Here is a 14500-nt window from a genome sequence, read left to right as displayed (position 1 = left end):
ATGTGCACTCCATGGAGTGTGGGCCTGGCCAGCCCCGCCCCCTTTCTTTTTTTTCTTTTCTTTAAAAAAGAAAAGAATTTATTTAATTTTTATTTAATTTTTTTTTTTATTTAAAAAAGGAGACATTAACAAAACCATAGGATAAGAGGGGTAAAACTCCACACAATTCCCACCACCAGATCTCTGTATCCCATCCCCTCCCCTGATAGCTTTCCTATTCTTTATCCCTCTGGGAGTATGGACCCAAGGTCATTCATTGTAGGATGCAGAAGGTGGAAGGTCTGGCTTCTGTAACTGCTTCCCTGCTGAACATGGACATTGACTTCTATCCATACTCCCAGTCTGCCTCTCTCTTTCCCTAATAGGGAAGGGCTCTGGACACATTGGTGGGGTTGTCTGTCCAGGGAAGTCTGGTCAGCATCATGCTGGCATCTGGAACCTGGTGGCTGAAAAGAGAGTTAACAAAAAGAGAAAAAAGAGAGAGAGAGCTGTTGCCGCCAGTTGAAAGACACTTAAGCAGAAGTGACTCCTAAATTTGAACTTAAATTGTCACTCTTATCTGGATATATATTTGTCACATGCTTTTGAAATAATCCATTGGTGCTGTTACAGTAACTCGTAAGCAAGAGAAAATTGACTTCTGACCCACAAAATGTGCTTTACTCCTTACTCTGAAAATTTATAACCTGCTCATATAGTCTAGCAGCCGCTGATTTCAGAGATCTTTCTATTTCTTCTTTTTTTTCCCCCCATAAACTTATATTTGAAAATTTCAACAGTCTTAACCTCTTCTACCCTCTTAAATCAAGTACTAATTGCACAATCTCCCCTGTATCTTTCCAGAGCTGTCTCTTAGAAGCACAGTTTGATTATGTCACTTCTGCATTTCAAATTCTTTCAGACTTAAGGTTCTGCACAATATGGCTCATTCCTGTCTTTATCTCCTGTCAGGTTTTGGTTTTTTTTTTTTTTAATTTTTTAAACACATCTTAGACTTTGCCCCTTCGAACTTTGCTTTTGTCATTGGGGATTGCTGTTTATTATCTTACCCTAATACACAGTGATGTCAGATACATGACTTTGGCAGTGATCCATTTTTAATTATGACACTCTTCTTGATGCTTTTCTTCTCTTTTAGTCTTTGGCACCCTCCTCCCCAACTAAATGTGCACTCCCCTGCCACTGGATGCAAAGGACTTTACATGACCTTCTTAATACTTCTCTTGAGTCCTTTGATATAGTTTGTTTTTTTGACATACCCATTAACACTTTTGTTTTTTTCTGCCATATTTGTTTGCTATTATATATTATTTGTTCTTCATTTTTATGTTTCTCATGGGTGTAGCTTATGCTTTTGCACTTCATGGTCATTCACTATAAATGAAAAATAGTATTTGTTGAACATTTACTCTATACACAACAGGCTGATTTGCCTATAATAAAAATCTCCTTATGAAGTAGGTCTTAATATCTTAACCATAGCCTTATATAAATGTTATATCCATTTGCCAAAGATTACAAAACCACGAAGTGGCAGATCCTATAATATATTCCAGTGAATCTAAACTCACAGCCCATGGTTTTACTAGTTATGCTATAGTCTTTATTCAACTATGTTAAGTTGAATTTTATAGAACTGTATTATAGATCTATACATGAGTAAGTGGGATTCACTGATATAATGGTGCAGTGATTAAATATGTGTAATTAACTAGTCATTTTTGATTTTTAGTGTGACCATATTAATAGGGAATTTGCAACAAAGCTGGGAATCTCAGATCTTTCAAGGAACTTTGAAGGTCTCTATATATTGATAATTGGCAAAAAGTAAAATTCGAATGTCTTATAATCCTCCATATGTTGGGTGTATAACAACACTTTCCATATTATGTCTTCTATATATTGCAGATTCTAGTTGGCATTCCAACTAGCTCCATTCTCCTGATTTTTCACTTGTGCTTTAAAGTGATGACCTGTTATTTTAGCCATGTTGCAGGTATATGCTCATGCATTTTTACTTCCCTTTTGCCCCATTACCATTTCAAACAAAGTCTGCATAAAAAAAGTGTTACTACCCCCCTCTCACACACACACACACACACACACACACACACACACACACACACACACACACATACACACACTCACTTTGTGCTATACTATACCAGTGGAGATGAAATTGCCTACCTATTTGGCTTTTTTTGTTTGTTTGTTTCTTAGAAGTAAAAATGAGTGATAGAGATAACAGGCCAAATTGAAGTGAAGTAAGCAAGACACAGAGTGATACAGGATTTACAAATGAGAGTCAGCACTAAATAAAGCAGACTGAATTGTCAGCAACTTAGTGCTTGAATCTGAGTTCCCTAGGGACAAGATTGGGGAATGTACTGGCTTTCTTTCTAAAGTAAGACAGTATCTGCCATCTACTGAGGCAGAAGGTAGAGAAGAAAAAAAATTTTTTTTTTCTTTCTCAATACTATTACCAGAATCAACTGATTACTCTTGAAGAATCAAAGATGGGGCCAGAAGACAAATCCCTGGGTAGGGTATGTGCATGTCCCAGGTAAGCGTGCTTGACAATTGGGAGTGCCATGATATTGGGGTGGGCTCCAGTAATATCAATACTGTGGTGTTTCTCCCTTTCTCTTTCTGAAGTAAAAAATACAATGAAAAGAGTAGGGACAGGAATAGTGAAATCATAAATGCACAAGGCCCTAACTCTACCTAGAAAAAAAAAAAAGAAAATGTATCAAAGATAACTCAGAAGCCAGGAAGTTAGTATTATGATTATGCAAAAGACTTCCATGTTCATGACTCCAAGGTTCCAAGTTCAGTCTCTGGTATCTCCATAAATCAGAGCTTAGTAGTGCTCAGGATAAAAAAAAAAGGGGGGGAGTGGGGGGTGGTGGTTAGATAGCTTAATGGTTATGCAGAAACTCTCATGCCTGAGGCTCTAAAGTCCCAGATTCAGTCTAACATAAGCCAGGGCTGAGCAGTGCTTGGGGGGGGGGGGGTGGAAGGAAAAAGAAATAAAGGAAAAACAAATGACCTTGAGGTGGGGTTATCATGCACTGAAATGTAAAATATAGTTTGGTGATGGTGAAACAAAAATTGTTTAGGTGTAGAGAGTAGCATGAAAAACAGGAGAGGGAGTCGGGCTGTAGCGCAGCAGGTTAAGCGCAGGTGGCGCAAAGCACAAGGACCGGCATAAGGATCCTGGTTCGAACCCCGGCTCCCCACCTGCAGGGGAGTCACTTCACAAGCTGAAGCAGGTCTGCAGGTGTCTATCTTTCTCTCCTCCTCTCTGTCTTCCCCTCCTCTCTCCATTTCTCTCTGTCCTATCTAACAACGACAACAACAATAATAACTACAACAATAAAACAACAAGGGTAACAAAAGGGAATAAATAAATAAAATACATATTAAAAAAAATATTTAAAAAAAAGAAAAAAGAAAAAAAAATTAAAAAAAAAGAAAGAAAAACAGGAGAACCAGAGGGCAAGAATATGGATTACGTAAATAACGTTAAGTGGTACATCTTAGTATATTATTTATGGAATAGTTGGCAGAGTAGATGGACAAAATATGGCCATGTGAATGTAGGACACAGGTGAATTACAGACCAATTTTATTCACACTTGAAATTTTCTATGCAAAAGTTTTAACTTCATTATTATTTCTAAATGACTATATAGCATTTAAAATACAGATGGGGACTGGGCAGTGGCACACCTGGTAAAATGCACGTTACAATGCATAAGAGCCAATATACGCGGATATCTTCGCCCACCCTGTCCAACGCTTGACGTCTCGTCACCCAATCTGGTCCCCTACGCCTACACTAAACTTCTCTGTTCCAGTCTCTTGGAAACAGAGTTGGCAGTCAGCTGAGGTAAAGAACAAACACCTCATCACAGACCCCTGCAAGCGTCAACCCGGCTTTGACCTAGCACGTTATGATTGGGCCCTCCTCAATCGCTATCGAACAGGCCATGGCCGGTGCGCTGCTATGTTCCATCGCTGGGGAGCCAGAGACGACCCGAACTGCCCCTGCGGCTACAGGCAGACTATGACCCACATAGTCAATGACTGCCTCCTCTCCAGATTCAAAGGAGGTCTCGAAACTTTACATCAGGCTCAACCTGACGCTGTTGACTGGCTACGGAAGAAGGGCAAACGCTAGAAGAAGAAGAGCCCATGTTTAAGCCTCCAGTCCCCACCTGCAGGGGGAAAGCTTCAAGAGCAGCAAAGCAGTGCTGCGGGTGTCTCTCTTTCTCTCTTCTGCTCTACCTTCCCCTTTTCTTGTGATTTCTATCTCAATCTAATTCATTAATACATACATATACACACCTGGGACCTGGTAAGGTAGCTCCTGGAAATGTATCTGAATTGCCATGCGCCTGTCCCAGATTCAAGCCTAGGTCCTCTCAGCATGGGGAGAAGATTTGGTGCTGTGGTCCCTGTCCATATCTATCTACCTGTCTATCTATCTGTCTGTCTGTCTATCTCTATCTCCTCTATCTTTCTGAAAAAGTTAGCCCAGATCAATGAAAACCTGACTATAGCAAAATATAATACAGATTGCAGATATGTTCTCAGGAGCATACTTGTTATTACAAAGTAAGACAGAATCAAAATTGATCCCACTTTTGAATGGGTGACATGATTTAACTCACTGTTGTATACGATTTTAGTCACTGTTAGTGCTTTTTCTTTATGCAAGAAAATGTTGGTTTTGACAACAATGGTGCATGTTCTTCCAATTTATAGTTAGAAGTTTTTTTTTAAAAAAGTAGCCTAATAGGTAATTTAAAACAGATGAATTTTGTTACACCAGATTAATCTTGTTAGCACAGCTGAAAGCTGAACAGTAATTTGGTTATTTCATTTCAGGAGGTAATTGAAGCAGATGCTGGTGAGGTCATTGGGGACAGAATCATCTTCATTTCAGTGACATTATTTTTTTTGACATTTTTTTTAGTGGGAAATGTTTCTTTTTATTGTGCCAAATCAGCTGTGTTTTTTTTTTAATGATGAGAAAAATTAGATTTTTTAACTGCAACTTTAAGCTTACATAATTTGCCTTCAGATATCAGAGAGAACAAAGGAGAAGAGTTTCACACAAAGGAAAGATCATGTTGCGGGTGCACAGGCACCTGCTTTTGTTCTTTGAGAAAAACCCACCATTTGGGTCACTTCTTTAATACTGTCTACTGTGTACTTCCATGGCTTTCTTTTAAAAATAGTTGCAGTCATCTATTGAAATGTAAATACAAAGTATTGCTGAAGATGCCTGCTTAGAGCCTTGAAGTCACTAAAAAATCATTTCAAGTTTTCTTCTATTGAGTATGAACCCCTTGACCATGTGTCTGGACAAGTTACTTTTCATAGATGGTTTTGATAATTCTGGTATAGAAAGAGTAAGAGAAAGAAAGAGAAAGGAAAGGAGGAAGAAGTGAAGGAAGGAAGGAAGGAAGGAAGGGAGGGAAGAAGGAAAAGAGGGAAAGATAGGAAGAAAGAAGGAAAGGAAAAAATTAGCTCTACTTTGTGTTGCAACTGTGTTAAACTGTTGTCACTAAAAACTTGGTAGTTTGTTAATCCGAAGTCTTAAATATTGAATGTTATATACAGTTTAACCTTAATGAATAAGAAATAAGAAATTAACAAAAAGAAACCAGGAAAGACATGTTATCAGGAAGACCTCTTTCTTCTCTCTCTCTCCCCCCCACTCCCTCTCCTCCCTCCCTAAATAGGTAACAAACATTTTAGAAGTCAGGAGAGTTATCATCAGCAGCAGCATAATCCACACCTTTGTTATCAGCATACCCCAGGAATGACCCCAAATCAATTTACAGTTCTATTAAACGGAATCTGCCTACGAATCTGCCTACTGAGAAGCTCTGATCCTTCTGAAAACCATTTAAAGATTCAATTCAGCCCTTAACTTCTTCCTACAGAGAATTTATAGCTTATTTTAGCCTTCCTTCTGTCCCTTCCTTGTTTGTTGACTGCACAAAGTTGCTTCTTATGAGAAGTAATAACCTTAAATAAAACTTCTGCCATATTAACTGTAACGTTTCTACTTCCATAAAACATAAAATATTTTGGAAGGCAAGTATTATGAAATTACAAATATCTAAGGGTAAGATATACTTTGATATACGCTAAGGAGAGTATTAAAAAATCATACTGGTGCTTTTTTTTAAAATTATCTTTATTTCTTTATTGGCTAGATATAGCCATAAATCGAGAGATAGAGGGGGGAGAGACATAGAGACACCTATAGCACTGCTTCACCACTGGTCAAGCTTCCCCCCCATAGGTGGGGACTGGCGGCTTGAACCAGGGTCCTTGCATATTGTAGCATGTACACTCAACCAGGTGCACCACCACTCAGCCCCAAGTACCTTGTTTTTTAATAAACACAAGTGTTTGATTTTGACTACATTCCTGTGAAGCACCTGTATGTCTGAAACCATTGTTAGATAGAATTAAAGTGACTTAAAAAATATGATATGCCCAGCTCCCCACCTGCAGGGGAGTTGCTTCACAGTTAGTGAAGCAGGTCTGCAGGTATCTATCTTTCTCTCCCCCTCTCTGTCTTCCCCTCCTCTCTCCATTTCTCTCTGTCCTATCCAACAACAAACGACATCATCAACAACAATAATAACCACAAGTCTACAACAACAAGGGCAACAAAAGGGGGAAAAAAGAAAAGGCCGCCAGGAGCAGTGGATTCATGGTGCAGGCACCAAGCCCCAGCAATAACCCTGGAGGCAAAAAAAAAAATATATATATATATGATATGTGGGCATAGTATATAGTCTTTCCTAGCTATTAGGAATTTTATAGAAACAATAAAGATCTTTGTTGACTGAGTAATCTTCAGATAATTTAGATTTATTTATTAATGTGATTCTTTATTTTGATTGATGTTTAAAATGAGAAACTATCATAAAAACCACATACGGTAGTTTCTTGATAAAGATGAGTTACTGAGCTTTGATGGATTGTTATTTAACTGGAGTAATTTAATAGTTAGGGAATTATTGATTAATTAATTTAGCAAATGTGTATTTTGCTACTAGTGTGTATCCTGAATACTGTACTTAGCTCTGAATATATTACAAAGAGAAAGACATTATCCTTTCCACCATAGAGTTTAATTCTAATAATGGAGCTAGATATTAAACAACTAATTGTAGTAATGATGATTCAGTGATACTGTTGATAATTACTACAGTGAAAAAGTAGATAGTAACATAGAGACAAAGTAGGAGGACTTGACAATGTCTGATGATTCAGGAAATCTTTTGTAAGGAAATAATATTTGAACTGAATTAATTGGGTCGAGAGTGAGGGAATATTCTTCACAGAGAACTGCATGTATAAATATAGAAGGGGGAGGGGGAGGGCTGTAGTGCAAGGAGTTAAACACATTGTACAAAGCGCAAGGACTCGCTCAAAGATTCCAATTGGAGCCCCCGGCTTCCCATCTGCAGGGGGGTTCGCTTCACAGGCGGTGAAGAGGTATTCAGGTGTCTTTCTTTTTCCCTCTCTATCTCCCCCTCCTCCTTCAATTTCTCTTTGTCCTATGCAATAAAACAGGAAAAAAAAAAAAAAAGGCCTTCAGGAGCAGTGGGTTCGTAGTGCAGGCACTGAGAGCCCCAGCGATAACCCTGGAGGCAAAATAAATAAATAAATAAATAAAATAAAAATAGAAGGTAAAAATCAACAGGAAACAGTAGTGGTGAAATGTGCAGGTCTAGGTGGAGCAGAACCCAAGGTCTAGTTTTCTACATAAACAGCTGAGTGGATAGTGGCCCTCCTGTAAGACAGGTAACTTGTCAGGGAAAATCAACTTGTTGGTGGGCGTGGCATACAAAGGTCAGCTTCCAAGGGATCGGGAGGTGGCGCACCTGGTTAAGTGCATACATTACCTATGTCAGCTTCCAGAGTATATGGAGAAGTGGACTAGTGGTTGGATATGCACAGGAGAAAAAGCATAATTCGGAACGAGAGGTATTATTTGAGAGTCATCCCTTTTGAAATAAAAATAAAATTTGTGGCAAGCAGGTTTTTGTCCACTCCCAAATCTTCTCCATCCCTACTCATCCAGGTGTTGGTTTTCACTTTTCCTTCCCTCACTGGATATATTAGTCCATAAACAAGCCCAATTTGCTGGCTTCACCTTCAGAACGTACCTAAATATGTACACTCCCTCTGGCTTCTAACTACTACCATCTCTTCTGAATTGCTGCTGTAGCTTTTCATTGGTTTCTACCTCCCACCTTTGTCTTTTTTCTTTTAACTTTTTAAAATATTTATTATCCTTTTTGTTGCCCTTGCTTTTTTTTAATTGGTGTTGTATTATTATTGTTGTTGTTACTGATGTCGTCATTGTTGGAGAGAGGAGGGGAAGACAGAGAGGGGGACAGAAAGACAGACACCTGCAGACCTGCTTCACCGCCTGTGAAGCGACTCCCCTGTAGGTGGGGAGCCGGGGGCTTGAACCAGGATCCTTACGCCAGTCCTTGAGCTTCACTCCATGTGCACTTAACCGCTGCACTACCGCCTGACTCCCTAACTTTTCTTTTTAAAAAAAAATATTTTTATTGGTGTATTGCACCAAAGTAAAAGACTTGGGTGGGACAGGGTTGGGGGGAGGTTCAGGTCCTGGAACATGACGGCAGAGAAGAACCTAGTGGGGGTTGAGTTGTTATGTGGAAAACTGGGAAATACTATGCACGTACAAACTATTGTATTTTACTGTTAACTGTAAACCATTAATCCCCCAATAAGGAAATTAAAAAAATATTTATTATTGGATAGAAACAGAGAAATTGAGGGGGAAGGAGGAGGAAGAAAGGGAGAGAGAGAGAAACCTGCAATACTGTTTCACCATTTTGCCCCTCCAGATGGGTACTGGGAGCTTGAACCTGTGTCTTTGTGCACTATAATGTGTGTGTTTAACCAAGGATGCCACCACCTGGTCCCCACCTTTGTCCTTTATCAGTCATTTTAAACATAAGAACCAAAGATAAACTTAAAATACAATCTGTATGGCTTCATCTTCCAGACTAAACCTTCCAGTGACTTCTCATAATCCTTGAAATAAATTCTAAACATGTGACTGGTACAAAACCTGCATGTTTCAAAGTCTGCCAACCTTTCTAGTCTCTTACTGTTAGCATTCCCCCAGGGCATTGTTTACTAACCACAGCGACCCTCTTTTTTTTTAACACAAACACAGGATAATTGAGATGGAGAGGTCCTTCATCATGAGGAAGGAGTGGCATTAAGAAAATCAGAGGGAGGCTGATGTTTGTGTTATTACAGCTGAAGAATCAAATGAAATCAGAATTGGAAAATGTCCGCTATGGCCTCCTAGCCCCTGGCTCATTCCTGCTTTCACTGCTGGGTCCTCAAGAGGATTTCCTGAAGTCTTGCTTTTCTGTGACTGCAGAACCTTGGAGTAAATGCATCCCTCTGCTACCAAAACACTTTGGATTAAGGGAACTATGTCTTGTAGGAGTATTCTTGCTAAAAAAACAAAACAAACAAACAAAAAACATAGAGACTAGAAGAATAGCAAAGAAAGCAAGAAAAGATATATAAAGATATACATATATATATATATATATATATTTTTTTTTTTTTAACTGATTGCAAGGGCTCATACCTTTTCTTGGCTTGAAACCATAGTGGTAGCTATAAGAAATCCAAAAAGTAAAAGAGAATAGCATATGTGACTTATCTTCTGATCTTCTCTTTGTTCTCTAAAGGTAACCTGGGCAATATTTTTTATATCTCTTTGGAGAAATACTCCTACATATATAATTAAGTTTTCTCTCCTGCTCTCTACAATAGATTGTATTGCTCTATACTTTTTTTTCTCACTCAGTGGCAGGTGTAGATAGATATCTTTTCATGATGACTCTATTTGTTCACTCTAACATTGTTGCACTGGCACTGGATTGTATTGTAAAGTGGTATGTGTGTGTGTATGTGTGTGTGTGTGTGTGTGTGAACATTTCTGTAAAATAAATTTTTAGCAGTGATTTAAGTCTACTTGTAATTAAAATCTTGATAGTTATTCCAAATTAGGGCTCCTTTTACAAAATATGTGTTCCCTGTGACACTCCTACAAATAGTGTTTTTATTATGGAATTCTGCTACTCTGCTATTAAACACTTGCTATAAAAAGACTTCTACTGGCTGGGCATCTGAATTGACCTGCCCAATGCTCATATCCAGCAGAGAAGCAATTACAGAAGCCAGAACTCTCACTTTCTGCACCCCAAAATAATTTTTTAAAAATATTTATTTAATTTATTTATTCCCTTTTGTTGCCCTTGTTGCTTTATTGTTGTAGTTATTATTGTTGTTGTTGGATAGGACAGAGAGAAATGGAGAGAGGAGGGGAAGACAGAGAGGAGGAGAGAAAGATAGACACCTGCAGACCTGCTTCACCGCCTGTGAAGCGACTCCCCTGCAGGTGGGGAGCTGGGGTTCGAACCGGGATCCTTATGCCGGTCCTTGTGCTTTGTGCCACCTGCGCTTAACCTGCTGCGCTACAGCCCGACTCCTCACCCCAAAATAATTTTGATCTGTACTCAAAATTATTTGATCTATACTCAAAATTTCTTTTTTATACTCTGAACTCCAACTCCATCAGGAATTGGAGAGAGAGGAGGAAAGAGGGAGGGGCGTTTAGATGTTTATAAATGGGATATATATATATATATATATATATATATATATATATATATATATGGCCAAGTATATACAAATATAGACAGATGTATAAATAATAGTTAACCCATATTTGCAACCTTGGGAGAACTGCTGTAGCTTACAATGGAGGGACTGGGGATCCAGAACTCTGATGGTGGGAATGGTGTGGAGTTGTTCCCTTGTTATCTTGTAATTTTGTACGTCAATATTAAATCACTAAGAAGAAAAAAAAAGGACTGGCATTTTGAAATGTCCTGGCTTATGTCAGCTTTGCTTTTCTTTTCCTCTTCTCATCCACTGGCCACTTGTCCTTTTTTTTTCTGCCTTTTCCCATCATCCTTTCTTCTTTTATTTCATTTCATCTCTTTCTCTATCCCTCATCCCTATTTTTCCCATCCAAGTCTACTAAAAGGCCACTCCACACCAGATACTGTGCACTACAGCTTGGGAGAGGGAGAAGATAATAGAATGCCAAGCTTTTCTGCTCAGGCCCCTGATGTTATACTCAAATACTGAACCCTGTTCATTTGAAACCAACAGCTATAATTGAGGTATAAACATGTATCTCATATAAGGAGAAATGAAAGATACTGGAGACATTCAGCCTGGAGATGAAAAATCTTGGTAAGAGCTGTTATACTTGGCTTCACAGTTTGAAAGGCCAGCCATAAGCAGCAGACATCTCAGTTTTTCAAGTGAAAAGCCAAATCAATGGATTGAACAGGCAGAGGCAGATTCTGGCAAACTCTGGGATCCATAGGCTCTACCAGCTGTTTCCCTGAGAAGGGGTAAAGGAGTCCTATAGACTTTGTGCAGTGACAGTAAAATTGCCCCAGCTACATCCTATTTTCCTGGATTAGTAAGAGCAAATGTTTCTGGTAGTTAGGCAGTCTTCTAAATGGGAATTACCCTGATTGGATGGGAGCAACAACTCCCATTTGGGGAAGGGAGCACACCATGGTCAGTGGTCTGCTGCACTGGATCCTGCTAAACAGGAAAGACAGGCTCTTGCTCTTCTGGTAGGAGGGAGAATACATTACCTTGTCAGCCATAGGGAATCCAGCAGTTTGACTGAAAGTGGCTGACACTTGTCTGATGTCCTTTGACAACCTTGAGTAGTACTTTGAGGACCTGAACTTTCTAGTTACCTACTTTCTGATCTTTCGCTTCTTGATAACATAAATCTGTTTAAATATTTGACTCCTGCAAGTTTTCATTGTCCATAACTCATATGGTAGTAACCAGAACCATTGACATAATCTTTGATTGGAGAGAAAACTTGAGAATTTTGGCCAGGGGTTCAGCCCACTTCTCTGGATTTCAGAGATTGATCAGCTGCCCTCTTGTTCAGGACAGTAGAAGTTAGTGATTTGATTCATCTAGAGGATAGGAAAACATTAATTCAAAGGCACATATGCACTCTGATGTTCGTAGCTGCATTACTCACAGTAGCCAAAGAGTGGAAGCAGCCTAAATGCTGATCAGCAGATTACTTGACAAAGAAATTATGGGTAACCCCGTGAGATAACTATTCTACAATCAGAAAAGATGACAATTTGTCACTTGGGGCAAAATAGATGGAACTGGAGGTAATTATACTGAGTGAAATAAAGAGGTGAAAGACAACTACCAGATAGTTTATGTGGCATCTAGGTAATTAAAACATATAAACTTGGGGGAAAAAAGTAACCAATTGAGATACAGAGTTTTGGTGGTAAGAATTGTGTGGAGCCTGTACCCTTCTTTTATTATTTTTTTATTTCTTTATTGGGGAATTAATGTTTTACATTCAACAGTAAATACAATAGTTTGTGCATGCATAACATTTCCCAGTTTCCCATATAACAACACAACCCCCACTAGGTCCTCTGTCATCCTTCTTGGACCTGTATTCTCCCCACCCACCCACCCCCACCCCAGAGTCTTTTACTTTGGTACAATATGCCAATTCCATTTCAGGTTCTACTTCTGTTTTCTTTTCTGATCTTGTTTTTCAAATTCTGCCTGAGGGTGAGATCATCCCATATTCATTCTTCTGTTTCTGACTTATTTCACATAACATGAATTTTTCAAGGTCCATCCAAGATCGGCTGAAAACAGTGAAGTCACCATTTTTTACAGCTGAGTAGTATTCCATTGTGTATATAGACCACAACTTGCTCAGCCACTCATCTGTTGTTGGACACCTGGGTTGCTTCCAGGTTTTGGCTATTACAAATTGTGCTGCCAAGAAGATATGTGTACACAGATCTTTTTGGATGGATGTGTTGGGTTCCTTAGGATATATCCCCAGGAGAGGAATTGCAGGGTCATAGGGTAGGTCCATTTCTAGCCTTCTGAGAGTTCTCCAGACTGTTCTCCACAGAGGTTGGACCAATTGACATTCCCACCAGCAGTGTAGGAGGGTTCCTTTGACCCCACACCCTCTCCAGCATTAGCTGCTGTTACCTTTTCTGATGTATGACATTCTCACAGGAGTGAAGTGGTATCTCATTGTTGTCTTGATTTGCATTTCTCTGACAATCAGAGACTTGGAACATTTTTTCATGTGTTTCTCGGCCTTTTGGATCTCTTCTGTGGTGAATATTCTGTCCATGTCCTCCCCCCATTTTTGGATGGGGTTATTTGTTGTCTTGTTGTTGAATTTGGCAAACTCTTTATATATGTTGGTTATTAAACTCTTGTCTGATGTATGGCATGTAAAGATCTTCTCCCATTCTGTGAGGGATCTCTTGGTTTGGGTAGTGGTTTCTTTTGCTGTGAAGAAGCTCTTTAATTTGATGTAGTCCCATAGTTTTATACTTGCCTTAGTCTTCTTTGTAATTGGATTCATTTCATTGAAGATGTCTTTAAAATGTATGCAGCAAAGAGTTCTGACAATATTTTCCTCTAAGTATCTGATAGTTTCTGGTCTAACATCCAAGTCCTTGATCCACTTTTGTATTTGGTGAAATACAGTGGTTCAGTTTCATTCTTCTGCATGTTTCAACCCATTGTTTCCAACACCATTTGTTGAAGAGACTCTGCTTTCCCCATTTAATAGTCTGGACCCCTTTGTCAAAGATTAGATGTCCATAGGTGTGGGGAGCTGTACCCTTCTTATTCTATGGTTTTGTCAGTGTTTCTTTCCTATAAATAAAATTTTCATTTATTTATTTGTTTTTCTTTTTGTTGCCCTTGTTGTTTTTTATTGTTGTAGTTATTATTGTTATTGTTATTGATGTAGTTGTAGGATAGGACAGAGAAATGGAAAGAGGAGGGGAAGACAGAGAGGGGGCGAGAAAGACACCTGCAGATCTGCTTCAACGCCTGTGAAGCAACTCCTTGGTAGATGGGGAGCCAGACCTTCGACTTTCTGCACCCCATAATGACCCTGGGTCCATACTCCCAGAGGGATAAAGAATAGGGAAGGTATCAGGAGAGGGAATGGGATATGGAGTTCCAGTGACGGAAATTGTGTGCAACTGTACTCTTCTTATCCTATGGTCTTGTCAGTGTTTCCATTTTATACACAAAAACTTAAAAAAAAAGGAATGCAAGGTATAGAGAAGGTAACATATGTATTAGCATGGGAAATATGAATCTGAGCTGCATGCCATTAGTTGTGCCATTGACTCAGCACAACTACATGACCAGTAGTATAAGATTTCCATGGTTTCCCCTGTTCCTGGGCAGAGAATACCAGTTCTTCAGGTGATAAAATCCTTCTTAGTCCTTAACTAATAAATAAATAAATAAATAAAATGAAGGCAAAAAAATTAAC

The 14500-nt window shown here is 39.0% G+C and overlaps 1 protein-coding gene across 4 annotated transcripts in view; it reads left to right on the top strand.

The window, feature by feature from the left end:
* The window catches only part of NCOA7 (nuclear receptor coactivator 7), a 202331-nt gene that overhangs the window by 47529 nt on the left and 140302 nt on the right, over positions 1–14500 (top strand). The window contains exon 1 of one of the 4 annotated variants that reach the window (XM_060190506.1): positions 2546–2563. The exons of the other annotated variants lie outside the window; for them this stretch is intronic. The gene's annotated coding sequence lies outside the window, so the exon portion shown is untranslated. Of the gene's footprint in view, positions 1–2545; positions 2564–14500 lie in introns of those variants that run through there. 4 annotated transcript variants of the gene reach the window in all.

This window comes from Erinaceus europaeus, chromosome 4 (genome assembly GCF_950295315.1).
Source record: "Erinaceus europaeus chromosome 4, mEriEur2.1, whole genome shotgun sequence".
In the NCBI taxonomy this organism is placed as follows: domain Eukaryota; kingdom Metazoa; phylum Chordata; class Mammalia; order Eulipotyphla; family Erinaceidae; genus Erinaceus; species Erinaceus europaeus.
This window is presented reverse-complemented; position numbering and strand designations above follow the sequence as displayed.